At 36.6% G+C, this 9,879-nt stretch overlaps 1 long non-coding RNA gene across 7 annotated transcripts in view; it reads left to right on the top strand.

The window, feature by feature from the left end:
* Positions 1-669: 669 nt before the first annotated feature.
* LOC122207711 overlaps positions 670-9,879 on the top strand; it is a 161,652-nt gene continuing 152,442 nt past the window's right edge. For 6 of the 7 annotated variants that reach the window (XR_006196978.1, XR_006196983.1, XR_006196981.1 and 3 more), the window contains exon 1: positions 670-802. This is a non-coding gene — a long non-coding RNA (uncharacterized LOC122207711). Of the gene's footprint in view, positions 803-1,149; positions 1,232-9,879 lie in introns of those variants that run through there. The other variant, XR_006196984.1, reaches the window with a different exon arrangement.

Below are 9,879 nucleotides of genomic sequence, written 5' to 3'. Positions count from 1 at the left end.
CAGCTTCTGATAAAAGTAATCCTAATATTAAAAGAGATCTTGAAAAACCATCTATTCTAACTGCCTGTATCTTAAAAACTGATAAACGGGTGAGTATTCTATTTTTAAGGCCTGCTGGGAAGGAAATCATCAGCCAGGAAGTTCTTCTTCCTGTCTAATCTAAATCCCTCCTGGTGAAGTATAATCCCATTTCCTTTAGTGTGAACCTTTCTGGTGAGGATGAACGAATAAACTGCCCATCATCCTCATGTAAAGAATAACCCTTTACATTCTAGAATACGTGTACGTTATACTCTACCCACCCCTTAACTGTGGGGGATACGTTCCAAGATCCCTGGTGGATGGCTGAAACTGCTGGTACCACTGAACGCTATATATGTTTTTTTTCCTGTACATAGATTCCTATGATAAAGTTTAATTTATAAATTAGGCAAGGTAAGAGATTAACAGTAATAACTAATAATAAAATAGAACAATTACAACAATATACTATAATAAAAGTTATGTGAAGGTAGTCTCCTTTGCTCTCAAAATATCTTATTGTACTGTACTCACCCTCCTTCTCGTGATGACACGAGATGATAAACTGCCTGCGGAGATGAGATGAAGCGTGGTGAATGACGTAGGCGTTGCGACAGAGCGCCTCAGAACGCCGACCATCTACTTCCGGACCATGGTTGCGGGTGGGAAACGGAAGCCGCAGAAAGCGGATCCGGGGATAAGCGGGGAATACTGAATGTGAGGCTCTCTTGAACTATAAAGTGGATCTCAACAAGGCGAGCAGCGAACGAGCAACCGTCAGGTAAAGTAATAACAACCCCAAAGTTACCGTTGTCACAGAGACTAACAGAAGCCCTGTAATGTAGGGTCCTTGAAGTAAAGAGATGAGTTCTTATCTCCGCTCTACTCCACTAGCACTCTGGGTTACCTTAGAGGGTTGGATTAAATATATTCATGATTGAGGACTTACTATGAGCAAGGTGTTTTAATTAATCCTAATAACTCTTTTTTATGTTAATGTTTATTTATTTTTGAGAGAGAGCGTGAGCGGGGGAGGGGCAGAGAGAGAGACAGAATCCGAAGCAGGCTCCAGGCTCTGAGCTGTCAGCACAGAACCTGACGCAGGGCTGGAACTCACTAACCAACCGGGGGGTTGTGACCTGAGTTAAAGTCGGGAGCTTAACCGACTGAGCCACCTAGGCACCCCGAATTCTTACAACTGGCCCGCAAGGTAGGAGGAATTATTATCATCATTACCGTTATGGTTGTAATCATTTCCAAATGAGGAAACTGAGGTTTAGAAAGCTTAACTACTTTGCCTACAAGTACACAGCTGACTCCCAGGCTGTGCCTGTACAGTGTACCTCCGTTCTTCAAGTTATTCCAGCTTCACAGTGGTGGGCTCTAAAAAGGGAAACATAACAATGGGAAGTGGGGGATGGGTTTCCTTATCAAAGTCACTGCGCCTCCCCTAACCTTATCATGGGTAATTGAAAGTTAACGCTGTGTGTTAATATATGATGATCAGCTGTTCTGTTTCTACACTCGGGACAGAGATACTCAGAAGAAAGTAATATCTCCATGTCAAGATCATTACAAATGAAAATGGTTACCAAGGGAAGTGGTGGTGTCTACTATTCTGTCTTTAAAAATAAGAAATATTCGCAATTGTTTGGGGTCGAATCTGGTCCTACCTGAAGTCATTCTTCCAAGTCCTGATCAATCATGAACGCTGATGATTAGGTGGTCCTTTGGCTCTGCAGTACAGATAACTGTTGTCTCCTTCCCTCCTTCCTTCCTTCCTTCCTTCCTTCCTTCCTTCCTTCCTCTCCTTGTCCTCCTTTCTTTTTGAAACAACCAGAGGTGAGGTGGGGCCAGGGAGAGCGGGTGATAGGGAAATGAATGAAGGTGATCAAAAGGCATAAACTTCCACCTATAAGATAAATTAAGTTCTTGGATGTAATGTACAGTGTGGTAACTCTGAGTTGCTAAAAAAAATAGATCTTAAAAGTTCTCATCACAAGGAAAAAAAAGTTTGTAACTATGTGAGCTGATAGATGTTAACTAAGCTTACATGGTAGTCATTTTGCAATACATACGTATATCAAATCATTACATTGTACACCTTAAACTTATACAATGTTATATGTCAATTGCATCTCAAGAAAATTAGGGAAAAAATGTTAATTACAAAACAACCATACATTCATTGAGAAGAAAAATTAAAGTATAATAGTCATACAGAAAGTAAAAAAAAGGGGAGGGGTCTCTGGGGTGGCTCAGTTAGTTGGTTAAGTGTCGACTTTGGCTCAGTCATGATCTCACGGTTGGTTCATGGGTTCGAGCACAGGCTCTGTGCTGACAGCTCAGAGCCTGGAGCCTGCTTCAGATTCTGTGTCTCACTCTCTCTCTCTGCGCACCCCCCCTCCCCCCCCCGCTCATGCTCTATCTCTCTCTGTCTGTAAAAAAAATAACAAAATGTTAAAAAAATTATTTAAGAAATTTTAAAAAAAGATTAAAGTTCTCACTTGCCAACTTTCCACTCCCTTTCTCCAGGTGGTAACCACTGCTAATAGTTTGATGTGTATCCTTAGGGCATTCTCAATTCATTTACAAAGAAAAAGGAAGGACAGAAGCAAAGAGAGGAATAAAGGAGTTATTTTTACAGAAATGAGATAATATCAGGGCACCTGGGTGGCTCAGTAGGTTAAGCATCTGACCTTGATTTCAGCTCAGGTCATGATATCACAGTTTGTGAGATCAAGCCCTGTGTCAGACTCTGTCTTGGCAGCGTGGAGCCTGCTTGGGATTCTCTTTCTCCCTCTCTCTCTCTCTCTCTCTGTCTCTGTCTCTACCCCCCCCCCCCCGTTTGCACGCTTGCATATGTTCTCTCTCTCTCTCTCAAAATAAATAATTTTTTTTAAAAATGAGATATTATTATTCATGTTCTTCAGTAGCCTAGTTCTTTCACACAAAAGTATTTCATACACATTTAATATTTATGCTTTCTTTTAACAGCTACACAATATTTATTAACCCAGATGGCCATAATTTGTTAACCATGGCCCTATTGATAGACATTTAAATTGTCTCCAATTTGTTCTTATTCTAAGCCATGCTACAGTGAGATCATTGCCCACATATCTGTTGGCACTTTATGTGAATATTTCTAGGGACAAGGGGGAGAGCTGGGTCAAAGTTATAGCAATTTCTGTTTTGATAGGTCCTGTCAAAGTGTCTTTCCAAGTCTCTAAGAAGTTACATGTCTACCAGTTATTAGTTTAGGTTTTTTTTTTTTTTCTAATTCTTTATATGTATTAGAAACAATTCTTACTTCCACAAAACAAGCAAATAGAAGTAATGAATAGGGGCACCTGGATGGCTCAGTCATTTATACCTCTGATTCTTGATTTGGTTTCAGGTCATGATTTCATGGTTCCTGAATTCAAGTCCCACATCAGGCTTTGTGCTGACAGCATGGAGCCTGCTTAGGGTTCTCTGTCTCCCTCTCTCTCTGCATCTCTCCACTTGCTCTCTCTCTGTCTCTCTCTCTCTGTCTCTCTCTCTCTCTCTCTCTTTCTCTCAAAAATAAAGAAACATTTGAAAAACGAGTAATGAATAGAGCATATACAAAGGCTTAAGGATTATCATTTAAGGATACTTTTACATCCTTCTTTCAATTTTTTATGAAATTGTGATTTTATCTCATAGAGAAAAAGTAGCAAGCATGAAGTTGGGTTTTTTTCCTGGCTTTTTTTTTTTTAAGACATTTTCTTCAGAGTAATTTCAGGTTCATAGATACATAGATTTCCCATATACTCCCTGCCCAGTAGACTCTCCCATTGTCAATAGCCCCAACCAGAGTGTTACATTTGTTACAACTGATAAACCTACATTGACACATTATAATTACCCAAAGTCCATAGTTGACATTAGGGTTCACTCTTGGTGGTGTATTTTCTATGGGTTTGAACAAATGATAAATATCCATCATTATAAAGTACCCTTCCCTCCTCCCCAATCCCTGGCAACCATTAACTTTTTATTATCTGCAGAGTTTTGTCTTTCCCAGAATATTATATAATTAGAATCATACACTGTGAGGCTGATTTCAGACGGCTTCTTTCACTTAGTAATATGCACTCAAGGTTCTCCCATGTCTTTTTGTGCCTTGAGAGCCCATTTAGTTTTAGTGTTAATTAATATTCTAGTTTCTGGATGTACCATAGTTTATTTATCCATTCACCTACTGAAAGACATTGTGGATGCTTCTAGGTTTGGGCACTTATGAATAAAGCTGCTATAATCACCTTTGTACAGGTTTTTGTGTGAGCATAAGTTTTCAGTTCCTCTGGGTAAATACCAAGGAGTGCAACTGCTGGATCATATGTGAAGACTTGTTTAGTTTTGTAAGAAATCACCAACTATCTTTCCTAGTGACTGTACCATTTTTCATTCCCACCAGCAATCAATGAGAGTTTCTGTTGTTCCACCTCTTCCTTGCCATTTGGTATTGTCCGTGTTGTGGATATTAGCCATTCTAATAGGTATGTAGTGATAGCTCATTGTTGTTTTAATTTGCAGTTCTCTAGTGACATATGTGATATGGAACACCTTTTCAGGTGCATATTTGCCATCTGCATGTCTTCTTCCATGAGGTATCTGATAAGATTTTTCTTATCCCACCTTTTAATCAGATTGTTTGTTTCCTTCTTCTTGAGTTTTAAGGGTTCTTTGTATATTTTGGATACAGTTCTTTATCAAATGTGTCTTTTGCAAGTATTTCCTCCCAGTCTCTGGCTTGTCTTCTTATTCTCTTGACGTTATATTTCACAGAGCATAAGTGCTTAATTTTAAGGAAGTTCAGCTTATCCATTATTTCTTTCATGGATCATGCGTTTGGTGTTGTATCCAAAAAATCGTCACCATACCCAAGGTCATCCAGGTTTTCTCCTATGTTATCTTTGGTTTTATCATTTCACATTTTACATTTAGGTTTTGACCCATTTTGAGTTAATTTTTGTGAAGGGTGTAAGATTTATCTAGATTCTTTTTTTTTTTTTTTTTTTTTTTTGGCATGTGGATGTCCATTTGTTCCAATACCATTGGTTGAACAGACTGCCTATTCTCCATTGTATTGCCTTTGCTCCTGTGTCAAAAATCAGTTGACTCTGTTTATGTGGGTCTACATCTGACCTCTCTATTCTGTTCCCCTGATCTGTTTTTTCACTAACAGCACACTGTCTTGACTACTCTAGTTTTTATACTAAGTTTTAAAGCCAGGTAGTGTCCATCCTCCAATTTGTTCTTTGATGTTGTATTGTCTATTCTGGGTTTTATGCATCTCCATAAAAACTTTGTAATCAGTTTGTCAGTGTCCACAAAATAACTTACTGGAACCTTGACTGGGATTGCACTGAATCTCTAAATCAAGTTTGGGGAGAACTGATAATGTTGTGGGTTTTTTAAAAAAAATTTTTTGAAGTAAAATTCATATACAGTGAAGCGCACATATCTGAAGAGTACAATTCAATGAGTTTTGATAAATGTAATAGAGAATATTTGTATCACCTTAGAAAGTTCTGTTTCACCCACTTTCAGTAAATCCCAACCTCTATAATATTCTCATATACATTTTTTTTGTGGACATATTTTCAGTTCCTTTGAATAAGAACCTAGGAGTAGAATTACTGAGTGATAGCGTAGTTGTATATTTAACTTCATAAGACATTATAATATAGATGGTACCATTTTATATTCCAACTAACACAGTATGATAGTTTTAGGTATTCTATGGTCTCACCAAGATTTGGTATGAAATGATATATTGCTACGGTTTTAGTTTGCAAATCTCGACAGTGAATGATGTTTGAGCATTTATTCTTGTACATTTCTTTTGTGAAGTATATGTTGTAGTAGTGTTTTGTCCATTTTTAAATTCTTGTTTGAGTTTTACTTGTTGATTTGTAGATATTTATGTATTCCCTATATAGCTCTTTTCTCAGATATACATATGCATTATATTTTCTCACAGTCTGCGCCTTATTGTTTTATTTAATTAATGGGTCTTTTAGATAAACAGAAGTCTTAAAATTTTGATAGTCCAATTTATAAATATCCCTTTTATGTTTAATGTTTTTGTCTCCTAATAAGAAATATTTGCCAACCCATGGTCTCAAAGATATTATATTCTCCTATGCTCTCTTCTAGAAACTTACTAGTTTTAGATTCTAGGTTTGGATCTAAAAACATCTCAATTAATACCTGTGCGTGGTGTGAGGTGGGAGCTATGGTTCATATGTTTCAAAAGGTTTATCCAATTGTTCCTATACTATCCATTAGCATAAAGGCATTACTCCCTTATTTTTTATTATCATTTTAATGTTTATAGGACCCATGGTATTATTCTCTATTTCATTCCTGATATTGGTAATTCGTGCTTCTCTTTTCTTCTTGATCAGCCTTGCTAGGAGTTTGTTAATTTTATTTAATCTTTTCAAAGAAACGTCTTTTGGCTTTTATTAATTTCTTCTATTGTTTTGTATTTTATCAATTTCTGCTCTTTAAAAAAATGGTTTTATATACAGAAATTATATATATGGCCTAATTTCTTCTTTTAGAGCAATTTAAAGTGAAATCTTACATCATTGGTTTTATATCATTGGTTTTAAATGATATCAAAATATCATTTAATGTGCCCACTTCGGCAGCACATATACTAAAATATCGTTTAAAGTTTATTCCCTCTAAACACCAATTTAACTGCATTCTGCAAATTTTGATACGTTATATGTTCACGATCACTTACTTTTAAATGGTTTCTGAGATGCCTGGGTGGCTCAGTTGGTTAAGCGTCTGCCTTCGGATCAGGTCATGATCTCGTGGTTAGCGGGTTTGAGCCCTGCATCAGGCTCTCTGCTGTCAGCATTGGGCCCACTTTGGATCCTCTGTCCCCTTGTCTCTCTGCCCCTCCCCCACTCATGTTCTCTGTCTCTCTCAAAAAATAAACATTAGGGGTGCCTGGGTGGCTCAGTCGGTTAAGTGTCCGACTTTGGCTCAGGTCATGATCTCATGGTTCACGAGTTTGAGTCCCGCGTCGGGCTCTGTGCTGACAGCTCGGAGCCTGGAGCCTGCTTCTGATTCTGTTTCTCCCTCTCTCTCTGACCCTCCCCCCATTCATGCTCTGTCTCTCTCTATCTCAAAAATAAATAAACATTAAAAAAAATATTAAAACAAAATAAACATTAAAAAAATGTTTAGATGGTTTCTAATTTTCCTTTTTTATTTTTCCTTTGAACCACAGTTCCTTTTGCAGTCTTCAGGGTTCTTAGTGTTGTTAAGTTCTACTATAACTCCACTGTGTAAGGAAATAACTTTGTAAAATTTCAATCCTTTGAAATTTGAGACTTATTTTATGGCCCAACATACAGCCTATCCTGATGAATATTCTATGTGTGCTTGAAAAGAACATGTGTCCTGAAGTTTGGGGGTATAGCATTTTATAAAAGTCCATTAGGTCACACTGGTTGATGATGTTCAAATCTGCTAGAGTCTTGATTTTTCATCTAGTTTTTCTATCAGTTACTGAAACCATGATGTTCAAGTCTCTAACTGTGATTGTGGATTTATTTCTTTCCTTGGTTCTGTCAGTTTTTGCTTCATGTATTTTGAAGCTGTTGTTAACTGCATAAACATTTATGATTATTATGTTTCCTATTGAAATGAACATTTTATCATTATGGAATGCCTTTAAGTTCTAGTCATTCCCTTTGCTCAAAGCCCACATTTATGTTGGGTTAATATAGCCACACCGTATTTCTTTTGCTTAGGGTTTGCATGAGTTTTAAATCTATTAGTCTCCTTGTAGCTCTTATAGATTGCATGTTCTTGAATCTTGCTTTTTTATGCTATTTGCCATAATTTTAATTGGTGTTTAGTTTATTTACATTTAATATTGATATAGTTGAACTTAGGTTTACCATTTTTCTATTTGTTTTCTATTTGTTCCATCTTTTTTCCTTTGTTTTTCCTTCCTTATGCTATTTGGGTTAATCACATATTTAGAATATTCATTTTAATTTCTCTGTGGATTTAAACTCTACCTTTTTGGATTTTTTAAGGTATTTTCTAGGTATTTTACAATGCATTCTTAACTTACTGTGGCCTACCTAGTAGAGTGAATATTTTACTCCTGCATGTAAAATGTAAAAATCTAGCAACAGTAAAATTCTATTAATGCCCAGTCACATATATATGCATGTATTGTAAATAGTAAAATACAGTGTTATAAACGTTGCTTTAAACAGTGAGCTCTTTTTTTTAATTGGAAAGAAAATATTTTACACATATCCACTTTTGTGTAACAATTTCTGGTGCTATTTATTGCTTCTGTTGATCTGAGTTTGTACCTGCTATCATTTCCATTTAGCCTGAAAATTTTTCTTTGACATATCTTTAGGAAGTCAGACTTTACCTTCATTTCTGAAGGATATTTTTGCTGGATATAGAATTCTAAATGCACTGAATTTATCTTTCAGCACTTTAAAGATGTTCAGTTGTTTCTGTTGAAAAGTCAGTGATAATCACTCTCCCTTTATGTGATGTCTTTTTCCTTTGACAACTTTTCAACTAGTTTTCAGAAACTTGGCTTAATTGTGCCTAGATGTGGTTTGTTGTTGTGGGGTTTGTTTGTTTGTTTGTTTGTTTGTGTATTTGGGGTGTTTTTTTTTTGTACTTACCTTACATGGGTTTGCTGAGCTGCTTGGCTCTATAACGACGTTTTCTACCAAATTTGGGAGATTTTCATCTATTTACTAATTTATTTTTCTCTTTCATTTTCTCTCTCCTCTTCTTCTGAGAACCCAATTAAATGATTTTTAGATTGACATTTTCCCACAGGACCCTGAAGTTCTTTTCACATACTTGTAAAACATTTTTTTCTGTCTGTTCTTCAGATTGTCTGAAGAATCTGAAGACATAGTCTCCACTGATGTCTTCAAATTTCCTGAATCTTTTTACTACTCTTAAGCCTATCTGTTGAATTTGGTTTTAAATATTATACTTTTCAGTTCTATAATTTCCATATCTTTGCTCTAATTCCCTACATGTCTGCTCATTATGATCATCTTATCCTTCAAGTCCTTTTACAAATATATAATAGCTGCGTTAAAGTCTTTCATACATCTGAGTCATCTTGTGTCATTTACTATTTGGTCACGTTTTCTGTTTCTTCATATGTCTAGTAATTGTTTAATGTATACTAGACATTGTAGAAGGTTCCTTATAGACTCTGGTTTTTGTTATTTTCCTCTGAATAGTAATGAATTTTGTTCTAGTTGGTAGTTACATTATTGGCTGATCACCCTGAACTTGTAGAGACTAGGTTTGATGCTTTGATGGAGTCCATTTCAGTTTTGTCATTAGTCCCAGGGCAAATCTCTTAAGTATGATATCTAGTCTCTATGTCTAAGGCACGACTTTTCTAAAGTTTAAGTAAAAATCTTGAGAAATCACCAAGCTCCTCAAACTTGGCAGGACTCCGATTCTAAAGTCTGTCTCTATGCAGTGGGCAGAAGCTGGAATCTCTGTTCTATTCTTTCAGTGTCCTGGCTGTAGTTTTCCACAGGGCAATTTGGAATCTCCCCTGCACGTGCATAGTTCAGAGGTCAGGCAAGGATTTGAAAGGATGATATAAGTAGTTTTGAGGCCTATTCCCTGCGTGGTCCCTCTTTCTGGGATTTTTACCCCTTAATTTTCAGTCACTATGATAGCTCCCAAACTTCATCCTCTGAACCCTCAGGCCAATAAGACTATGACTTTCTGTTTGAAGTGAAGTTGTCTTGTCCCAGGTGGACTCTAGAGCATCCTTGGGGAAACCCA

The sequence above is a fragment of the Panthera leo genome, chromosome A2 (genome assembly GCF_018350215.1).
Source record: "Panthera leo isolate Ple1 chromosome A2, P.leo_Ple1_pat1.1, whole genome shotgun sequence".
Taxonomy (NCBI): Eukaryota; Metazoa; Chordata; class Mammalia; order Carnivora; family Felidae; genus Panthera; species Panthera leo.
The sequence above is the reverse complement of the archived record's forward strand: the minus strand, read 5'-3'. Positions and strand labels throughout refer to the sequence as shown.